The sequence below is a fragment of the Sceloporus undulatus genome, chromosome 1, assembly GCF_019175285.1.
Source record: "Sceloporus undulatus isolate JIND9_A2432 ecotype Alabama chromosome 1, SceUnd_v1.1, whole genome shotgun sequence".
Lineage (NCBI taxonomy): Eukaryota > Metazoa > Chordata > Lepidosauria > Squamata > Phrynosomatidae > Sceloporus > Sceloporus undulatus.
The window spans coordinates 292293151-292306672 of NC_056522.1; positions in this window are offsets into that span (position 1 = coordinate 292293151).

The window sequence follows — 13522 nt, forward strand, 5'->3', positions numbered from 1 at the left end:
GCATACAAGTGAGAATGAATGTTACCGTGGTCTCTTTCACAATTATTGAACTACGATTACACTTTAATTGCTATGGGAACACCCAAGAAAATTCTGAGATCTTAAGCTTTAAAAAGGGAATTTAAAATTTTCAGCCAGAGTGCCTTTAGCCGCTACAAACTACAAGCCCAAGTGTTTCATAAGATGCAGCCATGGATATTAAACTGGAATCATAGTGCTACAATGGTGTAGTGTGGGGAAAAAATAATCCTGTAGATGTTGCTTTTCCCACCATAGTGTTCACAGTGATGATAAGAGCTGACAGGAGGCCTTTCATGGTTTACTCTGTCAACACTGTGTCCTGAGAACTTTCTGGACCAAGGCTGCTGGCACTTAGGCACAGGCTGGGAAAGTTCCTTTTTTGGATTAGGGATGTCCACATAGCACTCCTTCAATGATCTTCAACATAGTTATGCATATTTATGTTACGGTTCGCAGGTACTAGTAAGAAGACTCCAGACTAGGTCCACAGTTCAGATGACTTTTAATGCATGCACCGGCACAGGGGAATCTGTTTCTACCAAACTGCACAACTAATAAAGCGGGGAGAAGTCCTATATAGCATTCCAGTAGGTAGGAGATAACACTGAGTTTGGCACTCCAACAACCAGACTTTCCCTATCCGTCTGTTATTAAGGCTCTTTTGTTCTCTCAAGGAGTCTGGGACCTTGGGCATCCCTTGCTCCCTTCTGCATTCCATCTTCCCCAAAAAGGCCTCCTTCTAAACTACATATTAGCTCTTACACACTACCAAGCATTAATGACAAAGCTTGCTTATTATTATTGTTATTATATGAACAGTGCCTTACTATTTAGACAGTACATTTCCTTGACCCTCACATTTACTGGGAGGAAAGTTCCACTGGAGTAAAAAGTTACCATACTGTCTAGGAGACTACGGGAGCTGTAGCCCCCAAAAGGAACTTTTCTGAGCTCTACTCCTCAAAATCTGTCTGTAAGGCTCCTTTTTACCCCTGGCATTCCCCTCTTCTTTTTCAAACAACAGGCTGATTCAAAAATCCCCACCCCACTAGGACAGCCTTCACCATTTTTTAATTTCTGTTATCTGTTGTTAAGGGTACAAAGAACAGTGTGAAGAATTTTTTCAGAGCAGCACTGTGCAGGCGCAGTACAACCCATTTGTATGATTTGCAGAGACCACGAAGAAGAAGAAAAAAAGCCCTACCTGGTTCCTGTCCACAACTGAAGACATATTATGATTCCATCCTTGTTAGGATTTAGGTTTATGAAGGGCAGTGACAGTTGTACCTATTATATTTCAGCTAGTCAGGAAGCCCAGGAAGCCTGTCAGAATAGAGTGATACACCTATCGTTCTATGAAATTTGTGGAGAGACTCACCTTTTCTAAATTCCATCTTTCAAGAGTCACCAGGCAAGTTCATAAAGCCAGCTCCTCCTATATTCTATTATCTGAGAGGACAAACAGTTCAGCTAGGATTGTGGAAGGATGTCAGGTGTATTCATTAGTGCCTACAGATTGAGGAACACTCATAAAGGGAATGTACAAAATGTGCAAATGTGTGAAGTGGGGAAGAAACTGTTGCATTGGTCCATCTAGCTCAGTATTATCTATATTGATCAAACATGGTTCTCCTTCAGATATGACTCCCCCTCCCCCCAGAACTATCTGAAAATGCCAGGAGTTGGCCCTTATACTTTTGCTTGCAAAACATTTCTCTAACAGTGAGCATTAGCTGTTAGCCTGATAGAAAGCTACTATTTATTTGATGATGATGATGATGATGATGATGATGATGATGATGATGATGATGATTATGATGATGATGGAGTGCTACATCACCTATTTGATCTAGGACTGGCACTGCTAAATTTATTTAGTGGTGCCAATAAGGAGACAATACATAAAAGAGCTTATCGCTCACCTTTTTAAACCGTCTCGTCTCCTGGGCTGAACCCGGGACCCGGGATGGAGGCAGGAATTATTACTAATTCACCACCATCAGCCCAGGTCCAAGCTGGGTCCAAACTGTGCTCCATCAGCACTTTTTAGAAATCGGAAGCTTTCCAACTTCCAAAAAGTGCTGGTGGAGGGCAGCTGGGACTTGGGCTAATGGCGGCTGGCAGTTCGGCGGTGATTTAGTAAGCGATAATCCCCGCCTCCATCCCATGTCCCAGATCCAGCCCAGGAGGCTAGAGTTGGTTTTAAAAGGTGAGCAATAAGCTCCAAAGATTTGCTTTCCTTTCTATTATCAGCGGCCAGACAGGTCATTGCCAGTAACAGGAAGAATCCTGCAGCACCTGCAGCTTAGAGACCATATGGTATAAAAAGGTTTGGAATTTAGTACTATCAGAAAGCTACCATAGCAAGGAAGACGAGCAAAAGAACAGAAAGATAATAATACCTTTGAGGTAACATGGCTCCCATTTATTTCTTATGTAAATTAAAGTAATGACAAAAGAAGTCATATATCCACTGACCCATGGGTCCAGCTGGAAAGGATTAATCCAATAGTACAAATAATTACAAAGGGACTCCATTTGCATTTCAAGACTATTAAAATGTAACTCATGTCCCATATAATCATTGCCAATGTTTTTGTTCTATTGTTCTAGTTTTTTCATGTTACTCTTTGTTTTCATTTAAAAAACTGAACACAATTTCAAAAGATAAGAAAGGAAGGAAGGAAAGAAGGAAAGAAGGAAGGAAGGAAGGAAGGAAGGAAGGAAGGAAGGAAGGAAGGGAAAAAGAAAGAAAGCTTATTTCTAGTGCTAAGACCATGACCACTCCCAATCCCCCAGAATGCTTTGTTTTCCTTCTGGTTGTCATTTTGTAAGGGGAAATGGGGGGAGGGAGTAGTTATGTTAGGGCATGCTGTGGGGAGCACCCCTCAAGAATTTAGTTTAAACAAAATACTTCCCTAGCCCTTCCTGGAGATGGCAGACATTGAACTGGGAACCTTCTGTGTGAAAAGCATGTCTTTTATCACTGAGGGTACATTTGCATTAGGAATAATGCACTTTGGCACCACTTTAACTGCCATGGCTCTATTGTACAGAATCTTGGGATTTGTAGTTTGGTGTGGCACCAGCACGCGTCAGCAGAGAAGGCTAAAGATCTTGTGAAACTACAGGTCCCAGAATTCCATAGGATTAAACTACGGCACTTAAAAATGATGTCAAACTGCATTGGTTCTATAGTGTATGGATCTTCTACCTGTAACAGTTGTGAGGAAGGAGGCAATTCAATACACAAATAATATCTGCTGAATTTCTTTTTTCCACACAACTGTTACAAGTAAATGGGCCCTGTATTCATTCTTATGTGCACACTCTAGTTATCTCAGGGATGGACCTCCAGATCTTCTTAAACTCCCATTCCCAGAATTCCTCATCATTATTGGATGCGGTTAGGGCTAATGGGAGCAGCAATCCAACATCTGGAGAACCACCCTGCCTTAAACCCTGAAAATGGTTGTGGATGGAAATTTGATACATGTCAGCCCCTACATATAGTGTGGTGTAACTATTAGAGTGCTGGATTTAGACTGAAAAGATCTGACCTACGGCCCATTCACACTATACAAATATAGCACTATGATTCCACTTTACCTGGCATGGTTCTGTCCAATGGATTCCCAGGATTTGCAGTTTAAGGAGGGGCATTTAGAATTCTTGGCTGGAGAACTCTAGTACACTCAACATGGAACTGCCTTTGGAAAGTGTTCAGAAACTTCAACTGGTCCAACAAGCTACAGCCAGATTGCTAACTGGTGCTGGCTGCAGGGAACACAACTTCCTTGTTGTAACAGCTTCACTGGCTCTGTTTCTGAGTGCAATGATTTTGATCTATAAAGCCCTATATGGCTCTGATCCAGGTTACTGGAAGGACCATATTTTCCCTTAAGAGAGCCAGCATGGTGTAGTGGATTGAGCATTGGACTGCCATTCTGAAGAATCCTTGCTTGCCCATGCAAACCCACTGGGGGACCCTGGGCAAGTCACATTCTCTCAGCCTCAGAGGAAAGTAAACTAATGGCAAACCTCTGAATAAATCATGCCAAGAAAACCCTTTGATAGGTTCACCTTAGGCTTGCCATAAGTCTGAAATGATTTGAAAGCACCTGTGCTTTGGTATCTGCTGAGGAGGCCCTTCTCTCTGTCCCACAAGTACATCTGGTGGGAACACAGGAGAAAGCTTTCTCAGCAGATGCTCCTAGGCTCTGGAATTTCCCAGAGGTTAGACTGGCACACCCCCCCCCAAACTTTCTTTTAACAGAGGGTTTTTATTTATTTTTTTGTTTTTTGTTTTTTGTTTTGTTTGTTTGTTTGTTTGTTTTTGCCGTTTTTAGACAGGCATTTGAGAATTGACTATATAAGAAGGCCCATCCGACTAAAATAATGTGCTGGATCTTGCTAATTGTTGTGCTGGTGTGTGTTTAATGATGTATATTTTAATCTGGTTTTACTTTTTTATTGTTTAATATCATTTTAATTTTTGTATTTTTTATTGGTAAACTGCTTCAAGCACCAAACCTTGGGGGGGGGGAGCAGGAAATAAATAAACATTAACAAGAAAAAGGAAAAGGTAGCTCAACAGATTACAAACCTCAGGATTTCACAGGCTGGAACCATGGCAATCAAAGTAGAATAATAGTGCTATAATTGTCTAATCTGGACCCGTGAGCATTATGTTCACTGGATGACCTTCGATCAGTCACTATCTCTCAGTGCAAACATCCTCATGAACCTAGATACAAGCATGCTACTTTGAGCTCTTTATAGATGAAGATTTCAAAATGTTGTAAATTATCATTGTGGTATGTCTCTCCTTGGTCCTTATTACATCTAACAAAAATAAAAGTGTTATTATTTTACTTTCCATGAAAGAATTTAACCTAGACTGCAAACACACTTCAGAAATCATGCATGTGCCATTGTCTCCCAACTTGCTGTATTTTTTGCTAGTTGATATATTTAGAACCCTATCCCTCTAGCCATGGACACCTTAATGCTCTATAAAAATATCACAAGGAAATTAATCATATATAATAATATCCATTAATCCCTCTCAACTCCCCTTTTCTGATCTAAAAAAAAGTCCTAGAGAGTTTAAAGACTCATTTTTCTCTGTCACTCACCTACCTGCTATTTGTCTTCCTTTTATCATTGTAAATGATTCATATAAGAAAGTGGGTCTCATTAAAACAGGTGACAGAGAAAGCTGTTTGTGCTAGTAAATAAGCTCTCAGAATGGAGTGGAGGAAAGAGCAGGATTGGAAAAACTGTAGTGAAATAATGGCTCAGAAGATTGTTTGGTAGTTTAAGAATGACATTATGAATGGCTCATATGGAAGGGGTGGGAAGAGTAGGCATAAAACACATATATTGCCCTGGAATCAGTTTGTTTTGTAATCCTCTTTTGTTAATTGGGGGACAGCTAGAACATAGCACTTTCCAAACATGAAAATATTTTGGAATTAATATCCAAAAACCACCCATTATCAAATGTAGGGCTGGAGAGGCACAATACCTAGTTATAATATGTCTCATTAATAAACATCTATGACATTGGGCTTTCACTCCTAATTCAATACAGTTTCATAATCCATAATAATGAATACAAGATCCAAGCAAAGATTTGCTTCTGGACAACATTTCCTAACATTTTTTAAAAAGTATGAATGGCTAGTGTTTCCAGCATTTTTGCTTTCTCTCTCAGTCAGACATTGAAATCTTTAACTTGAAAGATATCTATGGCTAAAAGTATAGATTAGAATCTTTATTATGATCAAAGACCAGCAGATGGGGTGAAACTATAGTGTATAAATAATTCAGTTTGACACCACTTTAACTGCTATGGGTTCATCCTACAGAATCGTGGGATTTGTAATTTTGTGTGGAATCAGCACTTTTTGGAAGAGTTCAAATTAGGAGTTTAAAAAAAGAAGGAAGGAAGCAAACACATAATTTAGGTTTGTATTTTGAACTCTAGCTGGTCCAGACAAGTATGTTCTCATTTTCTTCTTCCAGACAATCTGCACAGTTATCAAGACTTTGATTTACTGTGGTTTCCTGAACAATCTCAACTTTTGTTACTTTCAGTTTAAGCAACTTTGCAGTTTCCACAATGAGGAAACTGGTAAAAAAAATGCCTCTCTCATTTCTTCCAGCAAGAATCTCTGCCCAGCCTCGACCTGTAGGTGTTATTATATTCAAAGAAGGGATAGTCTGATACAGTTTGCTGAACTATAATGAAACAAATCGAATTGATTTTTTTTAAAAGTCACTCTGTGTGTAGCTTATTGCTCAACATAAAACTTGCCATGCTGATTTGGGGTAGAAGGTGCTATTATTACAGTTTATAATGTATACGGAGGTGAACCTTTTTATGGCTAGTTTTGATTTTCTGTTTGTTTGTTTGTTTGTTTGTTTGTTTGTTTTAAATGAAATTGGTATGATGTTTGAGTAAGAAACAGTATGTATTGTGCAGGGAATCAAGTGATTTTTGAGGCTATGCTATTGCATAGAGTCAAATTTCAAAGGTGCAGGGATCCTACATGATTACTGTATAACAAATTGCTTTCTCATGGCTTGGTAGTGTAAAGATACAAGTCTGAATATATTCACACCCTATAAATTAGACAGATTATGGCCTTAGTTCTACTGACATTTCCAACTACCGTAAACCTATTGAATCAATTGCCAAATGGTGAATCAACATGTAGATAAAATGCCTTGATTCAATGGATATACTCTAGCTGGGACTGCCAATAGGATTAAGACAATGAATAATAAGTTGTCTGTTCCAACTGAATCTTTCCTTATATACTATGTAAAATAAGGAAGACTGCTATAAAACACACTATTACTCAGTCTGACCCTTACAGTTCCTTAGTTCTACAGAAACCAAAATTTACTGTTGTCTTAGGACCAAAAGACATGTTTCAACCCAACCATCTGAAAAGTAGTGTTATCCAGATGTCTTCGACTATAACTTCAATCATCTGAAGTTACAGCCCAACATCTGGAGGAGACCAGGTTAAGGAGGCTGTTCTACGCTTTTCCTCTGCATAAGCTTCCAAACATAGTTTGCTACCCTAATAACTGTATGTTACATGAAGAATAAAGGTTGTTGGCTTACATTTTAAAGATCTGTACTCCACCCAGATCCCCATCCTGCAGCCCCTACTCAAAGGAGCACTGCTATAAGATTCAAGGGTGTTTACAGCAAGAACACTACATTGCAGCTTGCATATAATGTGAAGTCTGGCCTATATCTTCACATCCATAACATAATGCAAATATCCTCTTTAGGTTGCTTATTCATATTGTTTGTCTCTGTGTCATGCTGTGGTCTTATGATTAAGTGTCATTTCCCTGCTTTAGTTCTCAAAGATGGGTTGTCAGAAGCATTTGTTTTTCAGCATGTATCAGTGCTAGCTCAGGTAACTGATACCATTACAATATGTTTATTATGAAATGGTACATGCCTTTTCATCACAGGTACTGTGCTAGCTGAGAAAAGCTCAACTTTACAGTTCAGTCTAGAAAACCTGGAGGCAGCATGGAAAGGGACCAGACAAAACTAAGCATTTTTAAGTTATATGATTTAAGTGTGATACTAATTTAGCACATACTTTAATGTCTCCCATTAAAGTAAATGGGTGCTTGAATTTATTTGCTTTGACCTTGTTGTGACACCTGGACTGGTTGAACTGTATATGATCCTAACCATGGTTATGCAAGCATAACCATGGTTTCAATGACACTGATCCAAGTCAGTGACCCAAGTTAGGAGTCAGGCTTGATACTGTACCCTTTCTCTGACTTTTCCTCCATGAATCATATTTCACCCTAAATGTTTTCCCTTTCCTCTGTTTTTATTTAATATTCTATGTGATTGATTTAATGCAATAAAAGGATTTAAACAAATCCAATCAGTTCTCTGATAAGTAATTAATTATTCAGTGTGTTGCAGAGCATGCTAATCGTTAAGACTCCAACCATCTAATTGATATTTGCTTCTGCATCTGCCTGATATTTCATTCCCCTAAGAGCACTGGAGCTTTTGTTTTTCCTTTTTGGTTGCCAATCAGGTTTTCTAACAAGCATATGAATGTATTTTCACAAATCAGGCTGAATGCCAAGTAGTAATAATGATGTTTATAGCAGAATAGTAGCTGTTTTGAAATACATATTATTTTCTCTTAAACTATCCAACAGACACAGTCACAGTTCATGTCTTTAAACACACAACGTTTATTTAGGTTTTTTTCCCCTGAACCCATACAGTAGAAGATAAATTCTAATTTGTAACATCAGAATATAATAGCCAAATATATAATACAATAAATTGCATTTGTACACATAAATACAAAATTTGAGGTAGGGCCTCAAGAATAATGATTTCTTAAATGAATAATGTATAATATATCATCATAGGTGCTATATAAGATACATATATATTTATATATACGATATGCATCCTTTGAACCATAATGTGTTTTTTTCCCATTAGCTTATACATGGAGAAAATATAATGTCCTGATTAGGGTACATATCTTTATCCATAGGCAGCAGTACCCCTATAGAATGCCTATAAGTATTTATGACATTACGCAAGTAATTAAGTATTAACCTATCCCATGATAGGTCCGCAATAAAGTGCCTAAAAGACACAAAGTACTCTATATATTCTAGGTGACGGACAACAATATATTCTAGTCAAACGCTAATTATTTCTAACAATGAAATACACCTATAAGGCAAATGGTTACCTGAAGATGTATTTAAAACATGGCGGACAAAATCATACTATTGCAAGCAATACAGTCCAGCCCAGCTTTCACATTTTAAATTCAGCCCATCTAAGATACACACTCGCACTCTCTCTTTCTTTGGTTATTGGCTGCCTGATGATGATGATGCAAAGGCAGAAACCATTTATACTTTAATCGTATTTTTGCTTTCCTTCCTTTTAAGTCTAAAGTAGAATGCTAAGTTCCAAGCAGGTCAGTATGCAGAGTGTGTTATATGCAAGACATTTAGCTACAGGCTAGGAAAACAAGAATCACACAAAACACATTGTGGCCAGTGGCAACATTTAAGGACTTCTGCCTGGATTGTTGCCTGGGAGCAACCCAGGATACCTCACCCCCATAGTTTCCTATGTGGTGGTGGTGAGATCCCATTTAAGTCACATTTAATGGTTGTACAGCAGCAGAAGCAGCGTTTGCTGGATTAACCTCTCCCTGTAGCAAAGGAACACCTGTCAAGCCTGCAACTGAAAGTATTGACATTTCATTCTCATCTTTGTTCATTTTAGATACAGAACTTGCAAAAGGTGCAGTATAATAGGACAGAAAAAAGTAGCATATGCATGAAATAAGCAATATTTCTAGGAAGAGATCACTATGAAGCACATAATTGCACACATATATATAAGTGTGGGGGGATGGAGGAAAGGCTCATTAATGCTAAATGACATTCTATGGCATAATAGAAACTATAATAAAAAGGAAGGGATTAGGATGATGCTGATTATTATTATTGTCCAGTGCAGAGACACATCAGTCCAATTAGTGGAACAGAACCCAGTTCAAACAGTAACTTGACCAAAATGAAACATTAGCCTACAGACATTCTAAGGCTTTTTCATCAAAGTTCATTTTGTTAAACCCTCCTTTTGGCAACAAAGGGCTGCTGTGTGAAACAGAAACACAGATCCTCCATAAAGATGACCCTAAGGAATTTGAAGGTAGATTATTTTGCATTGAACATAATTTTACATTTATACAACAGTGCATCTGGTTTATTCAAAACAGAGCCTCATTCGTTAGACAAAATATGCCACAGAGACAATGTACCATTAGATTCTCAATCTTTCCCTCTTATTATTTTCAAGGACATAGTATAAACAGACATGTTAGCTTTATGTAAATATGGCTTTTCTTTTATTTTTTATTTTTAAATTAGCTACTAAAATACTTTGATGGTGTTCAGGAAGTGCTCTGAAAACATGTGCAATTGCTAGTAGATAATCCAAACAGCTATGAAATGCTTGATTATTATACTTTTGTTGGGTAGATTAGAGTCAAATATTATGCCTGATTAAGTTAAACACGAACAAATGCTTTTGCCCTCCACTGAAACTATCAGAACAGTGAAGACTGATTTTTCATTTTAAAAAATTTATAGATTCTGTACTGTAGGCACTAGACAGAAACTAAAATTAGACTGTTCACTTTGAGCACCCTCAACTGAAGCTTTCATGTCAAGAGGAGTTTTGCCATCAGATTCAACGGAAAATTACTACAATTTGTAAAATAAGAATTTTTAAAGAACTATTCCTTCCTTAAGTGACTCAGTGCTGTGCTATCAATTTATGTCTGTATCCCATAGCATATACTTGCTCCAGATTACATGCTTTGCAGTTCTCTAGATCAGTTGTGCAACTTCAAGTTGCTATATAGGTTTTTGGGATATTAGGTGCCGATTTAAGTGACACTGTGACTCTGACCTTCAGTGTCACAGTTACTCTTGCAAACAGTTTGTGCATATTAGCTCCCTCCTTGTGAAGAGCTTGTGCTCTTCAGCTTTCACAACAAAAACCGGGTTTAGACCTGAGTCTGCCATCCCCTGCCTATTTTGAATGGCTGACAGTGTTGACCAGATTATGAGAACTCCATGTGGTAATAGCCGTACATGACTGTCAGAGAACCAACTCTCAAATGCTTTTTAGGAAGGCTAGTATGTGTCTAGATGGTCATATGAATCAGACCAATCTCTGACACCCATATTTTGAGGTAAGCAGCTTGTTTCAGTTCAAACAAATATGTCTGGGGTGGGTGGGTTAACCCCACATGAGCAGGCTTGGTAAGGCAAGCTTCTCGTGAAAGTATGTGAAAGAGATGTGATAATACACAATCTCTTTCTGGAATCTAAAATCTCCCATAACATGGAGACAAATGACAATTAGTTATTAATTGATATTTTTAACTAGTGATGTTTTTAATGTTTTGCTTTCATTTGTAGTTACTTCGAATGCTATTTTAGTAAAGCCACTTTAAAATAAGTGTACATAAAATACTGAAGAAATATAATCTTGTGTTTAGAAAATAGCTTAATTTTGACTGACTTATAAAATAAAATAAAGTCAGAATTGAAGAAGAAAAGTAAACATTGCTAAAATAAAATCATCTTGCTATAACCAGGTTACTACTATTAGCCTTAAGTCACAATTTAAGTTGGCTTAAGTTTACTTTTCGTTGCCATTAACAACAAAAAACCCAAACAGATTGTAATTAATTTTGCTGTCCAGTATGTACATATACATATTATTTCCCAGCTACTTATATTTGCATACATTAGCTTTCAGGTCAGATTTATGAAACTGAAATGGATCTTTAAAACACAGCTCAGACTAATAAAAAAAATCCAGACCAAGTCAAGAATAGTAGTTCCCTATTGAATCATCTGGCAAAAATGCTCCCAGCACTCAAAATTAAGGCTGGTACACTTATGAAAGGTGCACATTCTTAATTCTTCAAGCTACATTAGGATCAATACAGACCCCCAAAGGCACACACAACATACTGAAACATCATCTGCCCAGTGGAATTAAAGTGACTTTGTACATGTCCCTTTAGTTCGCTGGGACATCTGAGGGAACGATCCCAACAAATTGTGCTTAATGGGGTGGGGTGGGGGCTAGTAGAACATTTTAAAATCTATTTTCCATTCCAATTGATGGCAATTTATTTGATTGTGCTTCCTGACAGCTGCCCAAGGGCTGACAGTCATCCAATAGCAGCAGAAAACTGGCAATGTTATTTTGCCTTGCAGAAGAGAAAGTTCAGCAAAATGATTCCAGGCAACAGTCCAGCCAAAGTCAAGCACATTTAACTCTCAGTTATTTTAATGGAAGTGATTTAAGCATACTTTTAAACTTTTCCACTGAAATCTGTCTGTGGCAAGTGCTCAGCTTTTGTTTTGACTGGAATGTGCCCCTAAATTTGTATATTTCATATAAATATAATTTGAATATTTAGATATAATATTTTAAAACATCTATTTAGTTTCAGTCATTTAAGTTTCCATTTTTAAAACTTTTCTCCTTAGCAGGATGAAAACAGCAAATCTACAAAACAGAGATATTGTTTTTTAAAACTCAAGATTTACCTGAGACCCTGTAATGGGAAGACAAAGAGAAAGATGAAAGAAAGGATATGATATAAAGAACAATTCCCTGAAAGGAAATACAGTTAGACTGGCTACTACAAACACTGGGAGGGGGGAAAAACAAGCAAAACTACTCTAAACTCGCCACCTCTACACATTGGTTGCTAAGATATTTTATAGGGACATAAAACAGCACTAGTACACACTACATGAACACTGATCACATTTTTAAAACCTCATATATGCATGTACAGAATACAAGAGGATACTAAAGGTTACAGTTTTGCCAATTATTAAAGATGTATTTTTCTCCCTCATTGTACAGTGCATTTACAATAAACCGGGTGGTTATTTCTATGGAGTTTATGGAACATATTCTTACAAGCTCTATTTGTCACTTATTTGAATGCTGAAAAAGTATTGTAAGATTCATTCTTGTACATAGCGTGAAATGCTATGGAGTTTACCCTCTGCAGGATGTAGCACAACACAGAGTTGTTAAAAAGGGTGGTGTGCTAACAAGCTAAATACTTGTTTGTTCACTGTCGCTCTACTACTTCAACTTGTGATGGTGGTTTGTGGCCTAAGAATTTGTAATGACCATGAGGTGTGAGGACAGAAGAATAAAAGCAAAGTCTGTACATTTCAAACTTGCTGTTTTGAGGAAGAATCTGTCAATGTGAAGTTATGCATTGCAAATAATAATAATAATAAGTATATTTATTTAGATTAACTTGTGGGTTCAACTGTTTTTCTCACCCTGCAGGCTGAAAGAGGAGAATACATCAAAAGGCGGTATAAAGAACTTGGTAAGAAAATGACATGGGCAAACCACACTGCTGAACTACACAGTTAAATGCTAACAACTATTTTGTATATGAAAGCTTGGGTATATTATATATTTATATATATAGATACCACTGTAACAATATAAAATTAGGCACAAATTATATAATGGCTTCTTGAGAAGGAGGGATTGTAAACACAAGTAAATAAAGCAAAGAAACCATACCTGAGACAAACTGAAAGGCAGAACTTACACTGCTTCAGTTTGCCACTAAAATTAAATCAGTAAATACATTCAGAAGAACAAAAGCATTTTAATGAAAAAGGAGGGACCCCCAGTAGATTATTAACTGAACTGCATGAAATTAATTAAGACAGAGGTGCCCATCTGCCTCAGCTTCGCAGTATTTTACATCAGATTTCAGAGCAGAGATGCAGCTTTGTCTCACATAATAAATATCCTCCTGCTCTAATATTATTTTTCCCTGCCCCCCAACACACCTTTAAAAAGCCTGAAAGGCTCATTAATCTCTCT